General features: G+C 55.1%; 2 long non-coding RNA genes across 4 annotated transcripts; both read right to left on the bottom strand.

Moving 5' to 3' along the window:
• Positions 1-542: 542 nt before the first annotated feature.
• Positions 543-5,673, bottom strand: LOC311446033. Its single transcript, XR_014698718.1, has 2 exons — positions 5,363-5,673; positions 543-2,981 (listed from the first exon to the last, which is right to left on the bottom strand). It is a non-coding gene; the product is annotated as an uncharacterized lncRNA (long non-coding RNA).
• A 3,152-nt stretch (positions 5,674-8,825) lies between these two features.
• LOC311446035 lies at positions 8,826-13,205 on the bottom strand. 3 transcript variants are annotated; one of them, XR_014698720.1, is made up of 4 exons: positions 13,124-13,205; positions 12,260-12,442; positions 10,572-10,786; positions 8,826-9,032 (listed from the first exon to the last, which is right to left on the bottom strand). It is a non-coding gene; the product is annotated as an uncharacterized lncRNA (long non-coding RNA). The 3 variants fall into 3 exon arrangements; XR_014698721.1 differs by having other exon boundaries at positions 12,590-13,187; XR_014698722.1 differs by having other exon boundaries at positions 12,271-12,442; positions 12,590-13,187.
• Positions 13,206-15,099: the final 1,894 nt, after the last annotated feature.

Raw genomic sequence — 15,099 nt, 5'->3', positions numbered from 1 at the left:
ATGGCAATGTGGCGGCGAGGCCGTGGGTGTCACATCACATAAATCAAGCTCCGGAGCCTTCCTATTTAACACACTCTTCCCCTTCGAGTTGTCAGTGAAACCGTTAATTAATTAGCTAATCCCGCCATGAAGTGGATTCTAAATGGGTCTCCCCTCCCTTCCCCCCATTTAGGTAATTACTGCTGAGGGAGCTTTTGTGAGAGTAATTTTCCAGCAGGGACAGCCCCGGATGGCTGAGGGAGATGAATTTGAAGAGGGGGGGGGGGGAATAATAATGCAAACGGGTGTGTGGGGGGGATAAAGGGCTCCTCCTGCAGGGTGCTGCGCTCCGGAGACCCAGCTGGGGCCAGCTTCTCCTCCCGGTGGTACGGGAGGACCACGGATCTCAGCCTGGGGAGGCTGCAGCAGGAGAGGCTCCCGGTGGCCTCAGCAGCGTGTCCTCACCACCAGGCAGCGAGATCTGGGTGCTGTCCCTGTGCCAAGGTGATTTGGGTGCTGTAGAGGGTCCCCACGTCCCCACTGCGTGCGCCCATCCCGCCTAAAGCATCCTCACACCTGGTTTTAAAGCATTTTCCGTAACAAGGCCAAACCTCAAAGCCTTGAGGATTTTTCCCTGCCAAACAAAGCAAAAGGTGATTGGGTTTCAAGGCTGAGCAGAGAAATACTCAGCGGTCCTGGGGGCAGCAGCTCTTGGGGCATTTATTTCAGTCGAGGCAGCACCAGGAGCAGCGTTTCTCCTTCCTCCTATCTTGCTCTTTCCATGCCCCCGAGCAGCTCCAAAACCCTTTTTTGTTCCTCAGAACCTCAAACCCAGTCTCCAAGCGAAGATTTTCAAAGGCACGCAGAGTTTCAGATCCTCAGCTTCATGTCCACGAGTCTTGCCGTGTCCAGCAGAGATACCGCGCCAGTGGCGCAAGCCCGCCCGCTGCAGCTGAGAGCCTTTGAGCCGCCTCGCATCGCTCACAGACGCGTTCAGAAATCAAAGATTTCGTCTGAAAATCGTGCCTTGGCTGGCCTTTGGGTGCCAAGAAGTCGATACGCCCAGCGCAGCCACAAATACACCCGTCCTGCACCCATCCAAGGTGCCCCAAGCTCACTGTCACGGGGCAGGAGGAGGTTGTGGGGAGGTTGCTCCAATTTGAGCAGGTGCCTGCAGCTTGTCTGTAGGGGAAATATTACCAACAGCTTGGGATAAGTGTCCCCATCCCCTGAGAAGGTTCCCTGAGCAGCACCCAGTTCCCCCAGTTGGAAAATTCACGTTTTCTTCCCTCCTTTGCCATGTGCAGTTGAAGTCACCCTGTGACACCCAGCAGGGATGTCTCCTCCCTTTGGTCTCTCGCTGCATCCGACAGCGAGCTCCCAGAAGCAGGGATGGTGGAGACGACTTCTCTCTGGCTCTGGAGATGTGATGAGTGGGCTGCTACAGCTAGGAGCCTTTTAATACCTTTTTTCCCTAAGGCTTTCCCCAAATACAGCTAGTAGAAAAGATGGGTGCACCTCTGCGCCTCTCCTTGTCTTCTGCTGCTGCAGCTGAAGCATCCTTTAGGACTTCCCACCCTCATTTTTCTGTATGGATCTTTCTCCTCCAGCTGCCTGCAAGCAGCCTGCCAGGGACTGCCCTCGTCTGCTGCCTCCTCCCAAGGAACAGCCCAAACCTCAGCGGTTTTGTGTTGCAAACTGGGGGACAAAAAAAGTGTCCTGGTGCTGAGCTGAGCTGGGGATGGGACCGGCTCTGGGGCTCCTGCAGGAGAGAGGCCCCCAGGGATGGGGCAGGAGGGGCTGGGGGGAGGAGGTCAGAGTCCACACAGACCACGGAGGATATTTCACAAGTTGTCGAGGGCAATCTGCAGCCTTTCTGCTCTGAGAGATAAGGCTAAGCTGCGAGGCTGAGCAGGATGCGGTGGGGTAATGGCTCAGACTCGGGGTGTTGCGTTGGGAACTGAAGTGACACGGGGCTTACCGGCACCTCTGAAGGATGCTGGCTTGGCCGGGATGAGATGGTGCCATCCCCTCGCCAGAAGCGCCCCTGTGGCATGTTTGGTCCCATCAGAAAGCTACGTGGAGAGGAGGAAAAGAGCCTAGAGCAGCTGTTACAGCCTCTGCATCCTTCCTCCAGCCACCACCCCATCGCCAGAAGCTGCTCCCGCTGCAATCTGCGCCTCCCCTCTCCGCCTCGCTAGGAGCGGGTGCGGTCAGCCGGAAAATTAAGACCCGGGGTTGAACCCAGAGGGGCACCGAGCGGGGCTGTGGAGATCGGAGCAGCCAGAGCAGCCCCCTGGCACCGCAGTGCCAGCCCCGCTGCCCGCCCTGCGCCCAGCCACTGTAAATCACCGCTGACAGCTCCGGCGGGCAAGGTGCTCGCATGCCTGCCCGCTCCTTCCCGCGTGCAGCTGGCGCGGGCGGAGGTCCAAGGTCAGCTAAGTGCTTAATGGGCCTCCCGCGAGGACCTGCGCTGAAAGGCGGGCGAGGAGGGAGCATATGTCACTGCCGGAGCTCCGGGGCTGCTTGGAAGTGACAGGAGGATGCTTCCCATGCGGATAGGCGAGCACAAGGGGCTGCTTTCCCAAGCCTTTTTCCCCAGGAGCGCAGCAGGGACCTGCAGGTCCGGAGGGTGGATGCACACCCAGGTGCCCGTGGCACGAGGCTGCCCAGTGCAGGTTTTATTTGGCCGACGAGGCTGAGCAGGAAAAGGACGAAGTGTGGGCATGTTCTACAGCACCGGCTCCAGGTGTCAGCAGGAGAAACGAAGAGGAGACAGCAGCCGGGGGTGAGCTGCCTGGCCAGACCTCTGTGGTTGTGCCCTTGAGGTCTCCAACCCAGCACCCCTGGGTCCAGCCCTGAGCATCTCCCGGTCTCGGCACCGCTGGTCAGCACGAGTGCAAAGCGAGTTTCCATGAAACCGAACACAAACACCTTCCTGAGCTCCTGGCCGAGCCACGAGCGGAAATTCATGACAATTTCAGCAGGATGTCCTCACTGCCCTGCCAGAATGAAGGGGATGTTATGCTCTGACTCAAACTGAACATTTTGGAGCTGTTGAAATGTCGTGGCATCTGGGTGGTCCCTGTTAGAGGTATCGATCTCTCCACGACCACACTGCACCCTGCAGTAACTCCCTGGTAGCCAGTCCCCTGGGCAAGAACATTTCTGGATGAACACAGGCATTTCCTACTGCTGCAGCCAGACAAAACACAGGGGCTGAGCCCTGTCCCTCGGAGGATAACTGGTACAAGCAACCATCCCGAAGCACACGAGGTGCTGCCCCCCTCCTGCAGCCAGGGCTGCAATTCCCAGAGCCTCTCCACAAAACCTCTCGCCTTTCCCTAAGGGGAAAAATATTTCTGCCTCTGTCCCACGCCACCTTTCCCCCTTACACCTCCACAGTCATGACCACGAAGCCATGAGCACTGTGCACACACAGCATCATCCAGCTCGAGCCTGTTATCCAGGCACGGGTGGCATCAGGGTAAAGCTCTGCCCAAGTTTGCTTTTCCCCCACATTTGAGCACCAGAAAAGCTTTGCCAGGGGATGCTTCTGCCCCCCCTGCGCCCCCACAGTTCCCCAGTCTCACAGTTGGTGGCCAGGCACCGAGGGCTGGTGCCCAGCAGCACGTCCCGGGGAGAACGAGGGGGGAGAGGAGGCCCCTGGGGACGTGGGGTACGAGGTTTGCTTTTGCAGACTGAATCAAACGTTGGGAAGCCGGTGAATTAGCAGTGTTTGCTGAGCAAACGCTGCCGGGTGGGGACAGGCAGAGGAAGAGTGTTTAAGCACACAGTCCTTTATTTGCTAGCAAACATCTCCAGCTCCTCCTCTCCCTCCCCTGTGCCTCCCCGAGCTGCTGCTCCAGCGAGGCTGGGTGATGCCTCCCAAGGCAAGGAGGGCTGAAATTCCCCGGGGGGAGGGAGACCATGTGGAAGAAGCATTTTTTGTTTCACCAATCTGCCCACACCAGAGCGCCCAACAGGGAGGGGGTGGTGGATTTGGGGTGCAAAATCCCACTTGGGGATGGATTTTGTTCAAAAACTACAGTCACCTCCAGCATTGCTGCCCTTCTGTGTGCTCTGGAGGGGAGGGCACTGAGGACGCGGCAAAGCACAGGACACACAGCAGAGGTTTGGCATCACTACAGAAGCTACTGAGTGCTCTTAAAGCCCTGGGGTGCAGCCGCAGCAGGGTAGGATTGCTTCTTGCAAGCCAAGGTAGGGAGCTTCTTGGCCCTGCTGGCTCGTGGGGTTCTGGTGCTGATCTCAAACCCCTCTCCTGGCACAGCCCCAGGGGGAGCTGATCTGGGAGAAGCTACCAAGCTTGTTCAGATGGCCCAGCAGGAGGGATTTCACCTGCTGGCCAGGGGTTCACTGGGATTCAGCGTACAGGGAGCTGCTAAAGCCATTCTCTTGGCTCTGAGAAGTCCAACATTTCATCTAGCTTGCACACCATATGCCATCTTCGGTGATCGCAATCTGCTTGACCAGACCTCACTTATTCCTTGGACTCAGCCCTACACCAGACCTGGAGCACACCTCTACCGGCCACCCGACCTCCTGCTGTGACACTCAGCTCCATGGAGAGGGCAGAGCTCGAGAGCCCTTCCCTTTCTGACCTCTGAGCAGGTCCGGATACACCTCCTCTGGAAACCCCAGCTGACAAACGGGGCTGGCTTCCCACCCTGAAACTCCTCCCAGGCGCCAGGAGGAATTTCACAGACCTGTTGATGCTCCACGCCACTCTACTGCAAATCTCCTTCCATCGCTGGCCAACGACTGCAAAAATGCCACAGCCAGGTTGCCACCTCCATTCATAAAACATCCTCCCCTGCAACTGCTGGACCGGCTTTTATGGAGCTGTCTTAATGCTCATTCACCCTTTGAAGGCCAGGTGCTTAGCCAGCAGCTGTGCTGCACGCTGCTGCCTGAATTACTCATCACGGGCAGCGCGTGCATCATTCATTATTAACTGCTCCGTGTTCGCCCCGAGGCTTCATCCAGTGCCACCGCCGTGGCTGCAGGAGGAACGCAGCCATCCGTGAAAGCAGCAGCACCCCTCACGTCTACCTCTGGGGGATGGCACTGCTTTTTGGGGTGGTCGGTGGCACTGAGGTGCCTCCAAGAAAGAGCCCAGCCCTGCCCTGGTATCCCCGCAGCACCCCAGAGGAGAAGGATTAGAGACAAAACGTGCACAAAATTAGACCCCAAGACATAAATTACAGGTGGCAAGAAGCCTTCAGCTGCTATAAATCAGCAAAGCCTCACCGAAGTAAGTGGAGCAGTGCTGATTTACGCCGCCTGGCAGCTCGGGCCAGCCTTTGGAGCTTTGTCTGGGATTAGTGGGAGGAATTGTTGGGGAGGGGAACACTCTCATTACCTTGTCCCGCTCAGCGCTTTGCTTTTCTACGGTGCATGTTGTTGTCGGGAGCTGGATCTAATTAGCCATTGCAGGAAATGCCTCGGCTTCTCCTGTCCCCCACTGCTCGGCAGGGGAGGGGGGGGGGGGGGCTAATCCCAGCCAACGTGGGAACGAGCCCTGATGCAGAAATCGGGGCCCAATCCCAATATTTGCAAAGCAACACAGGCACACGGAGCCTGGCTACCTGGGGGGCAGGAGAGGAAGGTGGAGATGTGCTACCTACAGCACAGCCTGGTGGGGGGGGTCTGAGCCCCCAGGGCTGCTCTTAAGCAGAGCTGCAGGGCCGTGGGTGGGACCCCAAGTGAGGCTGGTGAGGGTAATTAGTGCCTTGGAGGATCTGATGAGGTTTAGCTCCGCAGCATGTGATTCCCTTCCCTCAAATTGATTCAGTCCTTTTCCAACAGGTGTCAGCTGCGACGTGACCCCCAGCAGACACTCCAATGCTGGTACCCAGCCTCGCCCCCCCCTTAACACCACATTAAGGTTTGGGGTGTCCGAATGCAGAGGGGTTTGCTTGCAGATGGGGTCAGTGAGTGGTGTACAAGCCATGGAGATACAGACATGGGGGTGCCATGCTCTGCGGGTGCTGCTGGCCCCTGGGGGGCTGAGAGAAGCGTTGGCAAGATCCTGGCACCCAGGCGGCACCGAGCTCCTCCGAGCTCATCCATGTGAGCTCCAGGACCTCACAGATAGCTGGCTTTGCTAGCTTTGCCATCTCCTTAGTTTGAGGAACCCTTGGGCTGAGCAGTGGTAACCGGCACGCTCACATGCTGAAAATACCGTGGCAGTGGTAAATGCTAAAACAGCACAGGGAGCTTCTCGCCACGAGGATGGCTTTGATTCAGTGCAATGTGTTTAGCACTGCGGGGCTGATTTACACCAAAGTCAGAAGGTGGACCAGCAGGAGAGGGAGGAATTACCACCTTCCGCAGCAGGACCAGCACTGGGAAATATCTCCCTGTGCCTCAGCAGCTGCAGGTTGCAGCCTGACGTACAGGCACATCTCCCCTCTTGCTCCTGGAGCAATAACCCCCAGGTTACCTCGGTCAGCTGTGAGTTCTTGCAGACCAAACCTAAAACTTCAGGTGCACAAAACACATTTAATGCCCATGGGCTGACCCACGGAGCACTCTTATTCACCTGTCTTGATTCCCAGGCACTGAATCTTTGATGAGAGCAAGGGCAGCCCCTGAAATCCACATTGCCTTTTGAAACTCTCAGTTTTTGGTTATAAAGTTTTCCTCCGTGCTGATATGGGTTGAAATGCCATAAGACATCTGCACGGGTTGCAGGGACAGGACCTGATGCCCCAGAGCTGTTTCTACCCCTGGCAGCTGGTGCCTGGGACTCAGGCGGGCAGTCCCACCACCATGCTGTCGGCACCCCCAGCCGGGTCTACATGGGGGGCTTCAATGCTCCCTGCTCTGATGTCCCACCTGTGGGCACATCTCTCCTCACTGAGTGGCTGAGAAGCCCTGACCTCCTCGTGGTGGCTGGTGGGGATGGTGAGCTGCTGGCCTTCAGGCTGGCCCAGTTATGCTCACCCTGGGTGTCCGGTAGGGTCTCCAGCCCACGCACCTCCTGGTTTGTTCCTGGTGACACAAGGCGACACAAGAGGACCTGTCCTAGTGCCAGCTCCTAGCAGCTGGAGTGTTGGGTGTGGGGTCCTTCAGCATCCTCCAGAGCTTCTCTCCTGAAGGGCTTTGCCATGTGTCTCATACCTGGAGCGGGACATGCCATGAGTAAAGCTTCCTGGGATCAGAAAGTCAGGGGGAGCCGCAAATCTCCAGCACGGGGCAGGTGACACACGTAACGGTGCACGTACGCACACGCTGCTCCCCATCTCCTCGGGCTCCTCCTGCTCCTTCCATCTCTTTCATTCTTCTGAAAGGGGACTTTGCCATTCCTGGGCTTTGTTGGTGGCAAGGAGGATACTGGATAAAGAGTCTGAGAAAGTGAAAGAGGGTGCGCCGGGCTCCAGGAGGAGAAGGAGGGGAGAGCAGGAGAAGGAGGGATTCTCGGTATCTACAAGGGAATTAAAGCGCTTTTACTAGAGTGAAGAAATCATCTAAAGAATGGCAGGCGAACAAAAGCAGCAAGGCTATGGACAAGTCGTTCTGAATAGATCCAGATCCCCTTAAGTTTGTAACACCCCCTACACACTTCTTTTTTTCCCCTTCCCCCCCTTAAGCCTTTGCTCCTCACTCCCTCCAAGAACAAATGCAGAGGGGAAAAAAAAATACTAAAAAACCCACGAGGGAGGGGAGGAGTGGAAGAAAGCTAAAAAAAAAATCAAATAAAATAAAAGGTAATCCTCAGCCACTTTGCCCCTCTGGGGGCTGCTCTGGGCCAGATTAAAGGTCCGGTGTGAAACCATTCTGCTATTCAGATGCGATAAGCAGGATTTACAAGCAAAGAGAAAGAGAGAAAAGAATGGGCGAGAGGAGAAAAGGAGAATTATTTGTGTCTCTTAATACTTGTTAAGCACTTCTCTTTTGCTAGACCAGACAAGACACAGCTATGCTCAAAGTCCGTGCACAATCCTGCCCGCTTGTGTCTCCCCACCCCTCCCCGCTTCCCCCTGCCCCCTCCGAAGCAAGCAGGCAACACTTTGTTGCTACTGAGCTGAAATTGGTCTCCTCTCCGAGCGGCACACAAAGAGAATGGCAATTAACCTTCCTGTTCCCTGGTGACAGCGATCTAATCAGCGCTGCGCCTAGGCCTGTGCCAGCCGCTCAAAGGCAAAGCCCCCGTGTTTGCGGGGGGGACAGGGCAGCGAGGAGGGGGCTGCGGCTGCGTCCCGCACCGGGGCCAGGATGGGTGCTATGGGGAGAAGGGACTTGGGTTGCTTCCATCACCAAGGTTGGCTAGTCCAGCCCTTGGAGGATGCAGGTGGAGGTGTCGGTGGGAGCCACAGCCTCAAGGATGGAGGGCAAGGCAGCCTTGGGCTAGTGGTGGCCCACCGGGACAGCGTAGAGCCCCACTGGGGCTTAGGGTGGCTGCAGGGATCCCACCCCAGGAGATGCAGGTCTCGATGCTCCCTCATATGCCTCAGGAGGACGATGCTCTAGGAAGAAGGCGGGGAGGCCGGCCTCCCATCACCAGCATTCCTCTCTGGAAGAGGGAGGCACCTGGGGGGCTTCACAGCTGAGAACTACGTGCCGAGACCTGCAAATACAGGCCTTGGTTTTGAAACTTCTCCACAAGCTCGTAAGCTTTTTATTTTTTTAAATGGAAAATAGGCTTGTTAGAAAAGCCTCAACCATCCTTCACAAAAGAACCACTACTCATCAGTGCCACTTTTCAGCAATCCTCCTCCACTCCATATTTTTCCATTTTTGCAAGAGCTGAGGATGAGAAACAGCTCGCGTGTTGTTAAAAGACCAAGATGTAAGTGTTGGGTTTGTGCTACTTTCAAGGAAGAAAAAGTGAACCTCCCAGAGGTCAGCTGAAAATTGAGAAGTGCTTTATTATTTTAAACCTCTGAAAAATTCAGCCGATGGCTAGTTCTCTAATTGTGGCCATGGATCCAAGCAACTGAAGCAGAGGTCTCAGAATCAGTCTTTTGCTTGCTGATGAGTCTGGTCTTAGATCCCAGTGACACAGGAAAATGACAGTGAGATGTCCTCTAGAAGAGAAAAAAAAAAAATCTTTTTTCTTTTCTTGCTAGTTCTAAAGAAAAAAAAAAAAAGTCATCTTCAGAACTGTCAATGGAATTTTCTCGAGCAGTGAAATTCACCTGTTCCTCAAGTGCTACAACAAACATTTCCCACCACAGCTGAGCAGGAGGCCTGGGCATCCACCTCGAGGACATCCCGATGGGATAGGGGCGTTATGGGGTGGTGCTGACACCACAGAAGTCCCTCCACTTTGGTTGTGCTGCCCTTCTCTTTGTTCCTAGCATAACAGTGCACTCTTATTTAATATCTGGTGGCCTTCCTCCAAGACACAACAGCATTTCAGGGACAAATGTGAACTCGCACAGGAAGCATTGCCCATAACCACTGCTTAAAACCCAATTCCTGACCAGTTATGCATGGTGCAGAGCCCAGAGCTTCAACCCCGGTGGCAAGGACCCTTCCTTGGTCTTCTCTGAGGCTTGGCACGTCTCAGGGCACGCTAGCACGACCCTATGGCAGCGCCCAGTGCTCAGAAAGGTGCCAACACCTGGAGCTGCCAAACCTCCCCGAGGGCCTCCTTGCTGAGGGACAGGACCCCCACAACCCAGGGGGGAGAAGGAGCGGTGGTGGGACCCCCCAAGCTGGCCTAGGGCCCACCATGAGGCCAGCCATGGTGGAGGCCCCGCACTCGGCCTGCTGCAGGGCTTTGGCCAGACAGGCACAGGCGTCTCCATTACACCGAAAGGAGGAGCATAATTGCGCCTAAATTGATTCAAACAGAGGCAATTAAAGCAAAACTCGGCCCCCCACTGGGAAAGCGAAGGCGCGGCTTATTTTTAACTCATAACCACCACAACAACCACAGAAACGTAATTAAGGGGCAGCGTTACACACACCCCCCTTCAGCCCCAATGACAGACCGAGTGAAATTGACCCCCCTGGTCCCCCATCCCATTAGCCACCCCCCCAAGCACCCAGCCCCATCATAGCCAGCACCACGGACAGCCCACCCCATACCATCCACCCCCCTATAGCATCCACCCTCCCCACTATAGGGCCACCTGCCCCTCTATAGAGCCCACCCCCTGCTATAGTGCCCACTCCCCACTTATACCCTCTGCCCCCCTTACTTATTACTTATAATGCCTGCCCCCCATAGCACCCACCTTGCTATAACACCCACCCCACTATAACACTCAGCCCCCCTGCTATAACGCCCTCCCCTCCCTGTTATAACTCCCGCCCCACTATAATGCTCACTGCCCCTCTTATAATGCTTGCCCCCCAGCTATAATGCCCACCCAACTACAATGTCCACCCCACTTAAACACCTGCCCCACTATAACACTCACCCCCTTGCTTATTACACCCACCCCACTGTAATGCTTGCCCCACTATAGTGCTCACCCCCTGTTATAACATTGACCCTGCTATAACACCCACCCTGTTATAACGCCTACCCCGCTATAATGCTCATACCCAGCTTATAACACCCACCCGCTCTAATACGCACCCCACTACAACGCCGACCCTGCTATAATGCTCACCCCAAAACCTCTGTGCTCTCCCATTTTCTGGCCCCAGAGCTGCTGCCCTGGCCCTCTGCTGCCCCTGGCTCTTCTCCCAGCCCAGGAGCATCCCAAGCATGGCTCCGTGCCGCAGGGCAGGGCTGGCGAGGTGCAGGAGGCACGGTAACATCGCACAAATCCTTCTCCTTTCTTAGGTGGAGACCCGGAGCGGGGCTGGATCGGCATTGCTCCGTCTGCAGAGCAAACAAGAACCATCAATTAGAAGTAATTACCACCCCCTCCCCATAACTTAAGAGGCTAATACTAGGCTTCATTTTTAAGAAAGGTAATTTGACGGCCATAAATTACAATTATAAAAACTTCATTAGAGTCGGTAGCAATCCATCCACCATTGTTCTAATTACACACTGTAGGAGTAATGAATGCTAATGGTTTAATGTACAATAATTACCACAATTGAAAAATAATAATAATACAGAACAACCTCAGTTATCCAAATGTCACGGGGGACGTGGAACGGGCTGGGGTAATCGTGGTTTCAGATAATTGAGGGGCTCTTCAGCGTGATTAATAGGTGCCGCGACCTCTGCGTGGGGAACAAGGAGCTTTAAGCGACGGCAGCGTGGTCAAGTGAGGCAAGGCTCGGGGCAGAGGGGGGAAATCAGGTGTCTTCTGTCTTTGTTTTGGATTTTACAAGATATTTTAGATGTAAAGTAAATGTATTGTTTTGCAACCGAACTGTGCCACCTCCTGATGAGTTTCAGGTGTGGTCGGCAGGGTTTGAAGCAGAAATATGGGAACTGGGCTCTGAAACCCACTCACACTCAGTCCCGTTGTGAGAAGCACTGGGAGTATTTGCCGTGCTGGGCAGAGCGCAAGAGGCACTTTTGACCCCCTGCAACACAGCAGCAGCACAGAACTGCAGGAATTTCAGGTGAAAAGGGACCCCAGGAGGTCTTTAACCCAACCTCCTGTCCACAGCAAGCTTAGCATGGAGTTTGGGCTGGGATGCTCAGGGATTTCCCCGGTCAGTTCCCAAACACTTCCAGGGACAGGAATCCCACCAGCTCCTTTGCTCCGGTGCACAGCTTGTTCACCCCCACAGTGACTGTATTTCCTTACATCCCACCAGATCCTGCCCTGTTCCAGCCTATTTCCCTCTCCTTTCCTCCTCTCAACACAGCCTTACCAAGCCCCCAGCCTCTCCTCCCTCCGGCCCCACCAACACCCTGGCAGCCTTCTGCCGAACCCACCCCAACACTTATTTCTCAGCCCCTTAGTCCATCCCAGGGGCAGGGGCTTGCTTTTGTCCATGTTAAAGCCCCACATCTGCTAGAAAATTTCCATCCCCCTAGCCTGGCCACATCCCCCTGCAGGGCTGCCCTGCCCCACGGCAGGATGAACCCCGCAGGTTGCCACGTCCTGACCCTGCTGAGGAGCATCCCAGCTCATCCCCCGGGTCACACGTTGCACACCTTAAACCTATTGAAGAGAGGAGCTCTCGGGACAGATCTATCTAGAATCTCTGTAACATAAAACAAGCCTACAACAAAAGGCTTGACCCCACCAGTCCTTTGAACGAAGCGCTCAGCTTGCTCCAGCTTTGATCCCAGTTGGAGGAGGTGGTTCTGGTAGTAGAGCCGTGGTGTTTGCCTCGTTATCCTCCACACCACATTATCCTCCGGCAGTGGGTCAGGGCACGTTACCTGGAGGTTACCTTGTCACTGCCACCCTGCCTTGGCTTAGGTTGGGGCACAAAGTCAGCCCAAAATAGTTTCAGCATCGGTCCGTCTGCAAGCGGCGTACGAAGAGCATTCCTCTCCTCTTCACAGCAGGAAGGGGTTTATGATAGGAAATCAATCTGCCATCTCCCCTTCCTCTGACACAAGCTGCACAGGGAATATGAAAAGCATTACAGGCTAGGGAAAGCCACTGAATAAGAAAGAAAACAAATCAAGTCTCCAGAAGAGAGAACAAAGCACGTCAGCTGCCTCATGAAACAAAACAGTGACCGGAGGAGCAGAACCATGGCTCACCTCCGAATGCTCTCCCGGCCCCTCGGGTCTGCCCAGGTAGGGACCCCAGCAGCCCACCGATGGGTGCTGAGGAGCTTTGCGTGCTGAGGAGCATCGTGAGAGCTGCACTAACACCCTGCATGGATGGGTGCTGCCAGGGCTCACTCTGCTCCCCAGCCTCTGTGGACAATGGAAGGGCCCAGAGATTTGGGTGACACTCTAAAACATCGGTTTTAGGCTTTTTCATTCTTGTCTCAATAAACAGCCCAGTAGGAAGGGAAACTCTGAGAGAAATCAGGCTTTCCCATTCATTTGCTCCAGGGATTGGAAGATGCCACCTAACTGCTCCCTTCCCAGCCTTGACCCCGCAACTGAAGCAACTCGATTAAATCTTGTTGCCAAGACATCCCTAAGAAACAACAAATCGGGGTCAAACCCAGGATATTGGCCCTGGGATTCCCGTTCCTACAGCCTTGACAAGGTTACAGAACACAGAAAGGCTCCCTGCCACTGCGGTGTGCACCAGCATCTATGGGACACCCCCATCCCACTGACCTGCAGGCAGCCCAGCTTCTGTAAGCCAGCCCTAAGAGCAGATCCCATCCACAGCCTGACTGGGAACAGCCTGTTCTTGGTGTGCTTCCTCTCTAATAGGATCCTAATTTATAAGAAAGCAGATAATATATCAATGGAAATTAACTTCACACTCTCCTTACACTGGCAGGTTGAGCTGCAGGTGAGTGCAATGTAATTAAGAAATTAAAAGGTAATTTCCACATATGCTTTCTGCTAATCTAGCTCGGCAATCATTTAATTTACAGCAGGGGACTGGCAAGGAGGCAAGCCAAAATAAATAAGATAATGCTACGTTTAATCGCTCGGCGCGATGGCAGCGGGACGGAGGGGTTTCAGAGCGGCGCCAGCAGGGTGAGGAGCAGGGAACTGGGGGACCCCATGGGGAAACTGAGGCACGGAGCGCCCCAAACAGAGAGCACCTCCACGGCACCAGAGGGAGGGACGAGCAGTGCCACCAGCTGGAGAGGACACCCGGCCACACGGAGCCCCCCGGTGCCGTGCCGGCCTTCGTGCACCGCGGGTGAAGGATCCCTGGGCAGAGAATTTGGGCTGCGGGAACACCTGGAGCCATGCATGCCACAGCCCCCTCAGTGGGGGCAGGCGCCAGCCCCGGGGCCTCAGCAGGGGATGCTCTCCATGCAACTCCGGCTTTTTGTTCCCAAGCCCCGCGCCGTGTGGGGCGGGAATGCCTCCTAGCCCCATCCCCTCCTCCAGCCCAGCTCCCCCCGACGCAGAGACCCAGATGCTTCCCCCCTGAGCGGGGAGAAGCATTCATATGGGAGCTTAATCCCCCAGAGACATGGGGACGTGGGGATTACGGCCGACCTGGGGAGATGGGGCCGGTATTCGGGCTGCTAAGGCAGGGAGGTGGCCACCCGGCCCCATCCGTGGTCCACCAGTGACACGCAGACCTGCGCCGATGGCTTCGGTGACAGCGGTGACACCCCTCTGTCCCCCGCCATCAATAACTCATCCGGCGAATCTCCGCCTGCTTTTGCCGACCGAATTATTCCCAGCGCGTGGGGAGGTTATATTTGTCCTCTTCAAGCGGCTCTAGAAACGGTCAAATAATATTTGCCCAGCAAATTGTTAAACGGCAATTCTGCTGTCACTCACCCAGTCCATTATTCGCGGGGCACTTGTTTGCTCGCCCCGCCGCTCGCTGCCTGTCCCTGCCCCGAGGGGTGACCCGAGCCCCGGGCCCCGAGCGGTGCTGCCCGTGCCTTGCACCTGCTGAACCCATTCTGGAAGGGGCACCGGGGTTTGCGTTCACCCCCCATGCTGGGAAAATCCCCTGCCTGAATTGGGGCGGGGGCTTGGAACTGGTGACCCCAGGAGGGACTCGAGCGCTGGCCCCAAGTGAGCTGCTTCCCCTCCTGGGATGAGAAGCACCTGCACGGAGAGAAGTCGTGAACGAAGTGTATGCATCACCCTGAAATACTGCACGAAAAGTGGGGGAATCATTTACATGAATTCATTTTTTTTTATGAACACTCATAAAACCATAAAAATCAAAGTTTCTGTTTTCATTGCAACCACTTAAAAATGGGTTGGAGGATTTCTTGCTTGGTTGTTTTGTTTTTTTGTTTTTCTTTTTGCCAGTCCATCTCTTCCTTATTCTTGGGCTTCTGATATCACAGAAATACCGTTCTAAAATTGCATCATTTCCTGCTACTTCAGCTCAGAATTGCCCTTTTCAGACCACATTTTGCCTTCTAGCTAAAACTGCCAGGGTATTCCTGCTTGGCCGAGGAAATACCTTCCCTCCTCGCTGCTCAAAGCTTATCTGGAGAGTTAAGCCCTGAAAACTTGCAGAAAAATAATATTTATTCTGCATCTTTTTTGTAACTGGGGCTATTCGGAGCCTGCCACTTCCCCAGCTGCTGGGGAGGTAGTGCAAGGAAACCCACTACAGGTAAGACTGGAAATTTTGGTTAGAAACGTAGGGAAAGGAT

Source organism: Aythya ferina (genome assembly GCF_964211825.1).
Source record: "Aythya ferina genome assembly, chromosome: 17".
Classification (NCBI taxonomy): domain Eukaryota; kingdom Metazoa; phylum Chordata; class Aves; order Anseriformes; family Anatidae; genus Aythya; species Aythya ferina.
The sequence above is the reverse complement of the archived record's forward strand: the minus strand, read 5'-3'. Positions and strand labels throughout refer to the sequence as shown.